The sequence below is a fragment of the Gossypium arboreum genome, chromosome 2, assembly GCF_025698485.1.
Source record: "Gossypium arboreum isolate Shixiya-1 chromosome 2, ASM2569848v2, whole genome shotgun sequence".
Lineage (NCBI taxonomy): Eukaryota > Viridiplantae > Streptophyta > Magnoliopsida > Malvales > Malvaceae > Gossypium > Gossypium arboreum.
This window is the reverse complement of record NC_069071.1, coordinates 12,496,249-12,508,722: the sequence shown is the minus strand read 5'-3', so window position 1 is coordinate 12,508,722 and position 12,474 is coordinate 12,496,249. Positions and strand designations below refer to the sequence as shown.

At 38.2% G+C, this 12,474-nt stretch overlaps 2 non-coding genes across 2 annotated transcripts; both read right to left on the bottom strand.

Annotated features, from left to right (window-relative positions):
• Positions 1-200: 200 nt before the first annotated feature.
• On the bottom strand, positions 201-306 carry LOC128289528 (small nucleolar RNA R71). The gene has a single exon (XR_008279173.1). It is a non-coding gene; the product is annotated as a small nucleolar RNA R71 (small nucleolar RNA).
• Positions 307-11,945: 11,639 nt separating this feature from the next.
• LOC128289761 (small nucleolar RNA R71) lies at positions 11,946-12,052 on the bottom strand. Its single transcript, XR_008279405.1, has one exon. It is a non-coding gene; the product is annotated as a small nucleolar RNA R71 (small nucleolar RNA).
• Positions 12,053-12,474: the final 422 nt, after the last annotated feature.

The following is a 12,474-nucleotide window of genomic DNA, read 5'->3' as shown; positions in this document are numbered from 1 at the left end:
AGCAAACTTTTTGGAACTAAGCAATACATTTAAAATTAATGGTGTTTCTGATGATGCCATTCATCTTCGATTATTCCCTTTTTCATTGAGGAACAAAGCTAAATAGTGGTTGAACTCATTACCACGAGGGTCAATTACTACTTCGGAACAAATGACCGAAAATTTTTTATTAAAATATTTTCCGCCAGCTAAAACAACCAAATTACGTAATGATATCTCTTCGTTTGTGCAGATGGACTTAGAAACTCTTTACGATGCATGGGAGAGATACAATGACCTACAGCGAAGGTGTCCTCACCATGGATTACCCCTATGGTTGTAAGTTCAAACTTTCCATAATGGACTGAATCCTTCGACTCGACAAATGGTTGATGTAGCTGCTGGCGGAACCATCAATAATAAAACACCTGAAGATGCTTATGAGTTTATAGAGGAGATGTCACTGAATAACTATCAGTGGCAAGTCATGAGGACAAAGGCAACAAAAATAGCAGGTGTTTATAACATCGATGCGGTCACCATGCTCTCTAATCAGGTAGAACTCTTGAATATGAAAATTGATGGTTTTCTTAGTTCTTCACAGGTTCACCTAGTAATGCAGTGCGAAGCAAGTGGAGGTGGATCAAGCGATTCGAAATACCAACCTTATGGCCACAACATGGATAGCGAGTAGTTAAAATACATGGGTAATAATTCTCGATCTCAAAACAATCTGTATAGTAACACTTACAATGTGGGTTGGAGGAACCACCCAAAATTCTCATGGGGAGGCCAAAGAAATCAGAGACCACCTCCAGGCCACCAACAACAAGAAAAGAAGCTGAACCTTGAAGAGGTGCTCTCAAAGTTTATATCGGTGTCAGAAACTCATTTCCAAAAATATCTAGACAGCACTTAAGAATCAGCAAGCATCGATCCAAGGGCTCGAAATGCATATAGGCTAGCTTTCCAAACTAATCTCTAAACAACCACAAGGTAGCTTGCCAAGTAATACTGAACCCAACCCAAGGGAACAGCTCAATGCGATTAATGTTCAAGATGAAGAAGAATTAGTTGAGCCTGAGCCAGAACCGAAGCAAGAAACTGTGGTGAGCAGAGATCAAGATGAGGTAGGTCATAATAAAAACAAATCAGTGAATGTCGAATATAAACCTCATGTGCCATACCCCAACGCGACAAGGAAAGACCGCTCAGATGAACAATTTGGTAAATTCCTTAAACTTTTAAAAAAATTACATATTAACTTACCATTTATTGAAGCTTTATTGCAGATGCCAAACGCAATGAAATTTTTAAAGGAGCTTTTAGCAAATAAGTGGAAGTTGGACGAGGCATCACATGTGGAGCTAAACGCAGTTTGCTCAGCTATTCTACAGAATAAACTACCCAACAAACTAAAAGATCTAGGGAGTTTTACGATTCCTTGCTTAATTGGTAGTTTAGATGTTAATAATGCATTAGCTGATTTAAGGGCTAGTATTAACGTCATGCCCTACAAAATGTTCAAACAATTAGGTCTTGGGAAACCCAAACAGACTAGGATGAGCATTCAATTAGCAGATAAAACTACAAGATTTCCTAGGGGTATTATTGAAGATATGCTAGTTAAAATCGATAAATTTATATTTCCCGTTGACTTCATTGTTTTAGACATAGAGGAGGATAGCAACACTCCTTTGATTTTAGGAAGGCCTTTTTTAGCAACTGCTAAAACGATTATTGATGTTGGCACAGGTGAGCTTACACTTTGTGTGGGAGACAAAACAATCACCCTTCAAGCTCACGATTCTTGCAACACATCAAAAATTAAAGGTGATTGTTTAGACTAATATACTAAAACTGACAAATGGTACAACCTACTTTGCAGGAAATGAGGTTGAGAGAAGTACATGTACCATTCTCAAGCAATAGTAGAGGACCTATTCATGAAGAGCGAAGGCTGCAAATCGAGGAGTTAGATGAATGGCGGACGCATAAACCGAGAACACACGATAAAATACAACTACGCCAAAACGAGCTCAATACCTTTCCAAATTAATTTAAGGTTGGAGATAGAGTTTTATTAGATGCCGCAGATCCTCACATTGTCATTACCAAACCAAATGAAGCCGTCTTGCTTACGGTACTTAGCATTTTCCCATTCGATATAGCCGAGGTAAGTCATCCCAAGTTCGGCACTTTTAAGGTAAATAATACCCGTCTAAAACCTTATTTTGATAAGATGGACAGCAGGAATGAGAAGTATAAACTCATCAAACCACCATGACCATTCAATGGAGAGGTAAGTCGAGCTTAGACTATAAATAAGCGCTTTTTGGGAGGCAACCCGAGCACTAACTGTATTAACTTCTTTAAATTTTAGTGTTTAACACCAAACTTACTAACGGAGCTCTTGAATACAGGTTTACCACCTAGACACGGCCAAGCACATGGGCATGCTGAGGACCGTGTGAAAACAAGGCAAATATTTCCCCAACACGGGCTACGATAAATCGCCACGGTCATGCGACATGGCCGTGGGCGAACCTGCCAAAACAACATGGGCGTTCGACATGCCCGTGTCTAGAACCTGTGGCCAAACCTGTCAAATCAACATGGGCGTTCGACACGCCCGTGCCGAGCAACCGTGGTTGAACTTGATAAACTAACACGGGTGTGGGCCTACATACACGGGCGTAGGAGAAGCGAACAAAGCTAGGCACGGTCGTGCGACACGACCGTGTACACCCACACACCCAATGACCACGGGCGTGGACTAAATGTTCAGACGCGCCCAAATTCAAAATTCGAAAGTCACACGGGCAAAAATTGGGGAACACAGGCGTGCTCCATGGCCGTGTGCCCCAAAATCTATAAATAGGCTACACTATTCACTATCTTCTTCACCCAAAAACCCTAACCCTAGTTGCTGCAAGTCCACGCGCCCTCCCCACTACGCCCGTGTGCCGCTTCCAACTTCATTTTCGACACCCAATCTATCTCCTTTAGCGTTTGTTTACTCCTTTCACTTTTATTTCATTGAGTTATAATGCTATTTATCATACTAATCTATATTTTTCATTTTATTTTCATCTTTTTATCACTTAAATTTCATTTATAGAACAAGTTACCATCTTTTTCATGTTCAAATTCTTACTCATTACATGATTTCTCTACTCCATTTGATTAGTTAGAAGTGCATATTCATGGTTAGGATAGTTTAAATTTTCATGTTTCTTGTGTTGACATTTCTATTCATTCATATAGTATGTTGCATTCCATTCTTTTCCATTTTTACTTATATCACCATGCCAATGCCACAAAAATAGGTCATTGAACTTATTGTTTTAGTTAAACTTAGTAGTTGTGGCTGAACATATTTATGCATTTTCCTTTTTGAATTTAGTCGCATTTTTTTATCCCTTGTCTACTCATCAAGACGAATTGATGTTTCCACTTGTAGGTATACAATGTCGTCTTCACGTGGTAAAAAGGCCACTGTCCCTACTTCAAAGAAAAGGAAGGGAGCGTCATCTTCCTCGGGTCCTACCGCGGAAGTTTGTCACCCTTTCTTGAAGTTCCCCATCGAGCCCCAAGAAGAACTCTTCCAAATACTCTGGGTCCAACCTTTAATTACAGGCCGCTGCATCGACTGGGCTGCAATAGAATAAGTTCAGTTGGCTGATGCGATTCGGGCCCTTTTAACCACCGACCCTTGGGAGCTTTTTTTTGAGATCATCGAGCTGACATATCTCGAGCTTACGATAGAATTATTCTCCACATTTCATCTTCAGACCGTGATGACGAACTACGATGATTCCGGCACGGTGCAATTTTACCTAGGCAGATTAGTCCGCCAGCTCAGCGTCCCAGAATTTGGTACGGCACTGGGTTTATATACGGAGGAGTTCAAGGAGGAGAATGACTTAGATACTCTCAACTGCCATATCCATCGTTCTCCTTCACAATGCTGGGACACACTAGTACCAAGCATGGCCACCTACAATCCTAGCCACTCCAAGGCATCGGCTCTCCCTCTATCCTTGAGGTATCTACACGCCATTTTGGCCCATACGATTACAGGAAGATGAGAGAGCACTGACGTCGTCAATACTCACGACGCCTACTTTCTATGGTGTATGTCGCACGGGCACGTCATCGACCTTGCCTATTTCATTGCCCTCGCGATTCAGCACTAGACGAAGTGGCATAGGAAGTGGGTCATCTCCATTGGCCCCTATGTTACCTGGTTGGCTCGACACTTCGGGCTCCACAGCACCTCGACCCAAGAATCATCCTTCACCCTCATTGGCCAGATGTCTCTACAAGGCATCTCGAGCATGCTTAGCATGAGTATGATCGAGAAGCGCGGAGGAACCTACCCTCCTTAATATCGTCTTGCCCAATCTACCGAGGAGGAGGCCCCTAAGGACATTACTGATAATGTCCTCCCACAGCACGAGGACCCACCGTCTCAGCCACCACCACCTTCTCGTCCAGTTCATACGCCAGCTTCATATGCTAACATTTCTGAGCTCCTAACTCGATTCGAGCAGCAGTGTTTTCAACGATTTGACAACATTGATACTACTCTACAGCAGATTTGTTAGCACCTCCACATCTCATGGCCAGTCCCACCTTGCGAACCATCCAGCGATGATGATGTTTAAAAACTTTTATTTTTTATTTTATGTTTTTACTTTACTTTTATTTTAAGACTACTTTTTATTTTTCTTTCATCTTTTCTTTATTAGGATTTATAATTTTTATTTAACAATTTTGAATTCTGCCTATTTCCTATCGAGTAATCATTCTTCCTTATATATTTTCTAAAAGAGTTCCTGATGCTATCACAATTAAAAGAGCTCTAAAGCTCACTATTACTCAGGGACTCGAAACTCCACCGGGAAAGGTTCTCCACGTCTGCCATGTCCTGCTTGACCACGACCATAGCCACCACTAGATATAATATTCTTTTGGCGCAAGACTTATGGACTAATGAACCTCTACCACTGCCGGAGTATCCTCCTCCACCCTCACGCTGATTATTCTCGGACACTCCAGTTCATGGAAATTCATTCTTCACTCAGGAAATTTCACTTCTCTCCCTATCTTATTTTGACATTTTTTTCTATATATCTATCTTTGTACATTGTGGGCAATGTACATCTTAAGTGTGGGGGGTATTTATTTCACTATCAGAAAAATCCCTGAATGACTGCCTTGTTCTCTTGAAAAGCTCTCATATCATGTTTAGGATAAATTTTGATTGATTTATGATTTTTATTTATATATCTTAAATTAAAACATAGGCATTCATGCATTGATTATCTAAACTTTGAAGACATTAGAAAATTAAGCATGATAAGTTGATTTTTAAGAATTCAAAATTTTAGGTTGATTCCCCAAGTCTAGGTATTATCTTGAGTTGGAATTCACAAGTTTAAACATCAAAAAGCCATAATTTTTGTGAGATCTTGAGCCTTCAAGAGCCTCTATTAATTCTTTCATGCTCACTTTCATTATGAGGGCGTCATTATTGAACTGTTATTCTAGAATTTGCTTGATTATGCATGTCAAGACCACACTATTTGATTTGATATGTCAAAATGAGAAAGGCATTTAGGATTAACCCACTCATGCCATGAAAAACCTACCTCCACGATTAACCCTTAGTAAACCCCGTTGAGCTAACAAGCCATTTCTTGTATTACCCTTAATATTAACCCTTAACCCATTATTGTTGAAATCCCTTAAATTAAATTTGATCCCTATTTTTGTCGAGATTTGAATTGAAATAGTTGCTCAGCTATGTCTTGTTCTTAATAGTTAGTCCATGTTATTTAACTTTTTCTTAAAACAAAATGTGTATACACATTAGTAATAATCTTTTGTTTTTAAGCTTAAGTATTTAAATTCCATATTCTGAGAAGAAGCTCTGTTGTACGCAAGTGATGATTAAATCTTTTTCTAGTTAAGTGATTTTTCAATTCAATCTTAATTCTAACCGTTTCTTTTAGCTTGTGACCACACCCCCTAACCAAAGCCACGTTACAGCCCTCTAAAGACCTTTTGATTGATGTATCATCTCAATTAATAATGGTGGAGATTTGATTTTCATGCAAGCCTATGGTAATAACCTTTCATATTGACTGATGAGTGCTACTTTCATTGTCCTTAAATACTTTGAGTGATTTGAGTGAATCTTTAGTGAGGATGTTAAACTCCGTGAGATTTCAAATAGAGGTAACCACTTAGATAAGGGGAGATGCCTAAGTTTTGCATGATTAAATACTCAACTTGGAATGTTTGAAGCTCTAATGTTCTTTTAGTTGAATTCTCAATGTATGACTACTCATGAATTAGTATTTTTGATAGAGATAGAAGATTTTATTTTGATTATGAATTGAGAATTTTGCTTGAGGACAAGATAATGCTTAAGTGTGGGGGTATTTGATAAGCCGTCATTTCTACATATTTTTACCCCATGCTTAACACATTTTATAGATGATTTTTCCTTAGAATTGGTGAATTCGATGCTCCTAATACCTTAATTTCATGTTTTATACTTAGGAGAGCATAGGAGAGTGAAAGGAACGAGAAACGGGCCAAAAACGGAGAAAATGGGCCAAAGTATGAAATCAACATGGCCTGGACTTCCTTACACGGGCAGACCACATAGCCATGTCAATTTGGCAGAATCAAAACATGACTTACACGGGTGTGTCCCTGCCGAGCCCAAGTTTAATCCAATTCAAAAAAGGAAAATTTTGAGGGTTTTTAGGCATTCCAAAGCCTATAAATACACCCGAGAGGAGGCACAGAGAGGGAGGAAGGAATTACTCGAAGAAAGTCGATTGTTCCATCTCAGAAGCTGGATTCATCATCAAGACTGAAGATCTCCCCTCAATTTCCTTTCAGGAGTTTTGGGTTTCTTTATGTTTTGTATTCGTTATTCTTCTAAGATGTTTTCCTTTTTACTTATGAAATAAATCCCCTAAATACCTAAGGGGGATGAAACCTAAGACGAATCTTGTTATTATTTTCTGAATTGTATGATAAATATTTAACTTGTTCTTAATTATGTGTTCTTAATTCTTGTTTTGATATCCCAGGATACTGATTCTAGATAAGCTCTTATTCAAGGAGAAATAGACCCTGTCTAAGAGTACATTTGTCATAATTAAGCGGAGTTGATTGCGCGCCTAGAGATAGGGTGACAAGATTTTGCCAGATTAGGGTGAAACCTAATAAGGGGATCCATAGATCGAATTAATGCAACCCTAGGGTGTTAATTAGAGAAAAGTCTCAATTATTCAAACTAGGGATTAGACGTTATTAGTCTTGAATAGGGATAATAACATAACTTAGGGATCTCTACGGAACAAGTTAAATGAATAAATCGTCCGATTCAGAGCCAGAATAACAAGTAAAGTCTAGGTGGATTTTTCCTTAGGTATTGTCTTAATTTAAACATTTTCCAAAAGTAATCTCCCAATTCTACTTTCTGTGAATTCTTAGTTTAGATAATTAGTTAGTTAAAACAAAACCCTCTATTTTTAGGTTAGATAATAAAAAGACAGTCATTACTAGTACTTTTAGTTCTTTTGGGTTCGACAATCCGGTCTTGCTAAAACTATACTACTGTTCGATAGGTACACTTGCCTACATCGCGATAATAGTTAGTTTAAAAAATAATTCATTATAAATTTATAAAACTTGTCACACAAAATCACGCGATCAGCTAGCGGTGTGTGGCACACGGGCTGGCACATGGGTGTGTGTTTAACCGTGTAACCCTAGTCAGTAACCCCTCTAGTTTCCAGATGGCCTGGCACATGGGCGTGTCCTCGTTCGTGTGGTGCAAGTCAGTATGTATGCCCTATTTTCACACGGTCTGTGACATGGGCGTGTCTTGTGGCCGTGTGAAGCACACAGTCTGTTCACACGGGTGTGTGACCCCTGAATGTTTGAAAATTTTATAAGTTTCTCAAAGCTTGTAAATGATATCGATTTAGTCCTGAACCACTTCTAAACATGTTTTAAAGTCTCGTAGAACCTTATAAGCGACAATATGATTATGTTAGTTTGATATTTATATGAAATTAAATCTTGTTTTAGAAATGTATATTGTATGTTGTGCTTTGATCGGTAATGCCTCGTAACCCTATTTTGGTAACGAATGTGGGTTAGGTGTGTTACATTTTATTGGTATCAGAGCTATGTTTAGTCAATTTTAGGACTAACATAGCGTGTAAGAGTCTAGCTATACATGCCATATATATAAACTAGGATAGTGCGATGAATCCTGACAGCCCAAAATATGTTTTTATATAGCAAATGGATCCCGATCGAACTCTAGCTGACGATGTAGAGAGTAACGCACCTGCTCCTACTCAAAGGACAGTGCAATTTGACTCTAGGCCTGTATCTAGTAGCCACGAGGGAGAGGCTAAGCAAGCCTTCTTCTAGATGATGAGTGAGTGGTTTATGGAGTTCATTCGAACGAATCTAGTTGTTCAACAACCTCCACCCCACCTATTCTTCAACAAATCCTAGTTGTGCCATAAGTGATATATCCGATTCGATTGAGTAAGCTGCCAGTAGATAAGATTCGAAAACATGGGGCTGAGGAGTTTAGGGCTACCATTGGTGATGATGCTGAGAGAGCTGAGTTTTGTCTCAAGAATACTATCTGAGTATTCGATGAATTATCTTGTACTCCTAATGAGTGTATCAAATGTGTAGTATCTTTACTTAGAGGTAATGCGTACCATTAGTGGAAAACGTTGACATCAGTGGTTCCAAGAGAACGAGTTACTTGGGAGTTTTTCCAATCCGAGTTCAGAAAGAAGTACATAAGTCAAAGATTTCTCGATCAAAAGCATAAAGAGTTTTTAGAATTGAAACAGGGTCGAATGACTGTGACTGAGTACGAAAGAGAATTTGTACGATTGAGCAAATATACTCGGGAATATGTTTCTACCAAAGAGATTATGTGTAAGAGGTTCATTGATGGGTTGAATGAAGATATAAAACTTCTAGTTAGGATTCTGGAAATCAAAGGATTTTTTGTTTTAATTGAAAGGGCTCGTAAAGCCTAGGATCTTGCAGAGAAAAGAGAAAAGCAGACTCAGAAGCTAGAGACTCAAGAAAGAGATCAATGAGTAAGCCGTATCAATCTTTATCGAAGAAATTCTGAGATTCATTTAATCGTTCTAATGCATTAGTGAGATATTCAATCAGAGATTATGAAAAGTAACCTGTGAGTTCTAAAGCTCAAGCTACATCTATTGCCAGTGTTGGCAGTGTGAGACAAAATCAACCCGAATGTAAACATTGTGGAAAATGACATATTAGTGATTGTAGATTGAACGATCGAGCCTGTTTTAAATGTGGATCAATGGATCGTTTCATTCGTAATTATCCTAAGTTAGCTGAGCAAGATACAGTACAAAACACGAGGCTGAGTAACACTGTAGCTAGAGTTAGACCACCCAGAAATGCTGTTAATATGAGTGGTAGTTAGAGAACAATCAAAGACTCTGCTGTGAGGTCTAAAACAAGAGCACCTGCACGAGCCTACGCTATTAGAACTTGCGAAGAAGTGTCATCTCCAGATGTTATTATCGGTACTTTTACTCTCTATGATACTAAAGTTATTGCATTGATAGATCAGGATCAACTCATTCGTATATATGTGTGAATTTATTATCCAGTAAGACTTTGCCTGTAGAGTCTACTGAATTTGTAATTAGAGTATTGAACCCCTTAGGCAAGTGTGTGTTGGTTGATAAAGTATACAAGAACCGTCCGTTGATGATTCAGAATTTTTGTTTTCCGCTGATCTGATGTTGTTACCATTTGATGAATTTGATATAATTCTGGTGATAAACCGTAATTTATACATATTTCTATCCCATGCTTAACACATTTTATGGATGATTTTTCCTTAAAATTGGTGAATTCGATGCTTTTAATGCCTTAATTTCATGTTTTATACTTAGGTGAGCATATGAGAGTGAAAGGAACAAGAAACAGGTCAAAAAAGAGAAAATGGGCCAACGTATGAAATCAACATAGCCTGGACTTCCTCACACGGGCAGACCACACGGTCGTGTCCCTTTGGCAAGGTCAAAGCACTATTTACAAGGGTCGATCACACGCTCGTGCCCATTTAACAGCCTTGACCATGGCCTTAAGCAAATCGCACACGGGCATGTCCCTGTCGAGCCCAAGTTTAGTCCAATTTGGAAAAGGCCAATTTTGAGGGCTCTTAAGCATTCCAAAGCCTATTTAAACACTTGAGGAGGCACTTTGATGGGGGACGGAGAGAAGGAAGCAAGGAATTGCTCAAGGAAAGCTGATCGATCCATCTCCGAAGTCGGATTCACCATCAAGACTGAAGATCTCCCTTCAAATTCCCTCAGGAGTTTTGGGTTTTCTTAGGTTTTGTTATTTTTATTCTTTTGAGATGTTTTCTTTCATTAGTATGAACTAAAACCCCTAAATACCTTAGGGGGATGAAACCTAAGATGGATCTTGTTATTGTTATCTGAATTGTATGATAAATATTTGACTTGTTCTTAATTATGTGTTCTTAATTCTTGTTTTGATATTCCAGGATATTGATTCAAGTTAAGCTCTTATTTAGAGGAGGAATAGACCCTATCTAAGAGTAAATTTGTCATAATTAAGCGGAGTTGCACCTAGAGATAGGGTGACAACATTTTGCTGGATTAGGGTGAAACCTAATAAGGGGATCCATATATGAGTTAATGCAACCCTAGGGCGTTAATTAGAAAGAGATTTCAATTATTCAAACTAAGGTTAGACGTTGTTAGTCTCGAGAGAGATAATAATATAACTTAGGGATCTCTACGGAACAAGTTGAATGAATAAATCGTCCAATTCAGAGTCAAATAACAAGTGAAGTCTAGGTGGATTTTTCCTTAGGTATTGTCTTAATCAATCGAGTTTTCCAAAAAGTATTTTCCCCAAATTTCTTTTCTGTGATTTCTTAGTTTAATTAATTAAGTAGATAAACAAAACCCTTTTATTTTTTAGGCTAGATAATAAAAAGAAAGTTGATACTAGTACTTTTAGTTCCTTTGGGTTCGATAATCTGGTCTTGCTAAAGCTATACTGCTGTTCGATAGGTACCTTGCCTTCATCGTGATAATAGTTAGTTTCAAGAATGATTCATTATAAATATTTCAAACCTGTCACAAATATCACGTATCAAGTTTTTGGCGCCGTTGCTGGGGAACTAAGATATTAAGAACACTCGATTTTTATTACTTTAGCAATTTAATTTTATTGCAATTTAAATGTTATTCTAATTTTTATTACTAATTCTTCTTTTTCCCTTTTTCTGGCAGGTTCTTATAGTTTATAACTAGAAGAAACCGGTCAAGACCATTACTTTTTGATAATGAGATTGATCGCACGGTTCGCAGAAACCAAAGAGAAATAAAATGAAGCTTAAGATACACAGCGGACGAGTAAGAGGACGATATTCAAACCACAACCGAGGAGATGGTTGAAAACCAAGAAAATCCACTACCTCCTCCGAATGCTATTAATCAAGATCCTACTCCGTGCACTATGTATGATGATGCTAAACATTCTTTAACAGGAACTGAATCGAGCATAGTTAGACCTGCTATAGCTGCAAATACTTTTGAACTGAAACCTAACACAATTTAAATGATACAGTAATTTGTTCAGTTTGATGGTTTGCAGGACGAAGATCGTAACGGTCACTTAGCAAAATTTTTAGAACTATGTGATACATTTTAAATTAATGGCATTTCTGTTGATGCCATTTGCCTTCGGTTATTCCCTTTTTCATTGAAAAACAAAGATAAACAGTGTTGAATTCGTTACCGCAGGGGTTAATCACTACTTGGGAACAAATGACCGAAAAATTTTTACTAAAATACTTTCTGCCAGATAAAATGGCTAAATTACGTAATGATATCTCTTCTTTTGTACAGATGAATTTAGAAACACTCTACGATGCGTGGGAGAGATATAAGGACCTTTTGAGAAGATGCCCTCACCATGGGTTACCACTTTGGCTACAGGTTCAAACGTTTCATAATGGCCTGAATCCTTCGACTCGGTAGATGATTAATGCAGTCACTGGAGGAACCATTAATAATAAGACACCTGAAGATGCCTATGAATTTATAAAGGAGATGTCACTGAATAACTATCAATGGCAAGTCATGTGGACAAAGCCAACAAAAACAGCCAAAGTCTATAATGTCGATTCGGTCACCATGCTCTCTAATCAGGTAGAACTCTTGAATAAGAAAATTGATGGTTTTTTTAGTTCTTCATAGGTTCACCCAGTAATGCAGTGTGAAGCAAATGGAAGTGGATCGAGCAATTCAGAATACCTACCTTATGGCCACAACATGGAGAACGAGTAGTTAAATTACATGGGTAATAATCCTCGATCTCAAAACAATCCTTATAGCAATACTT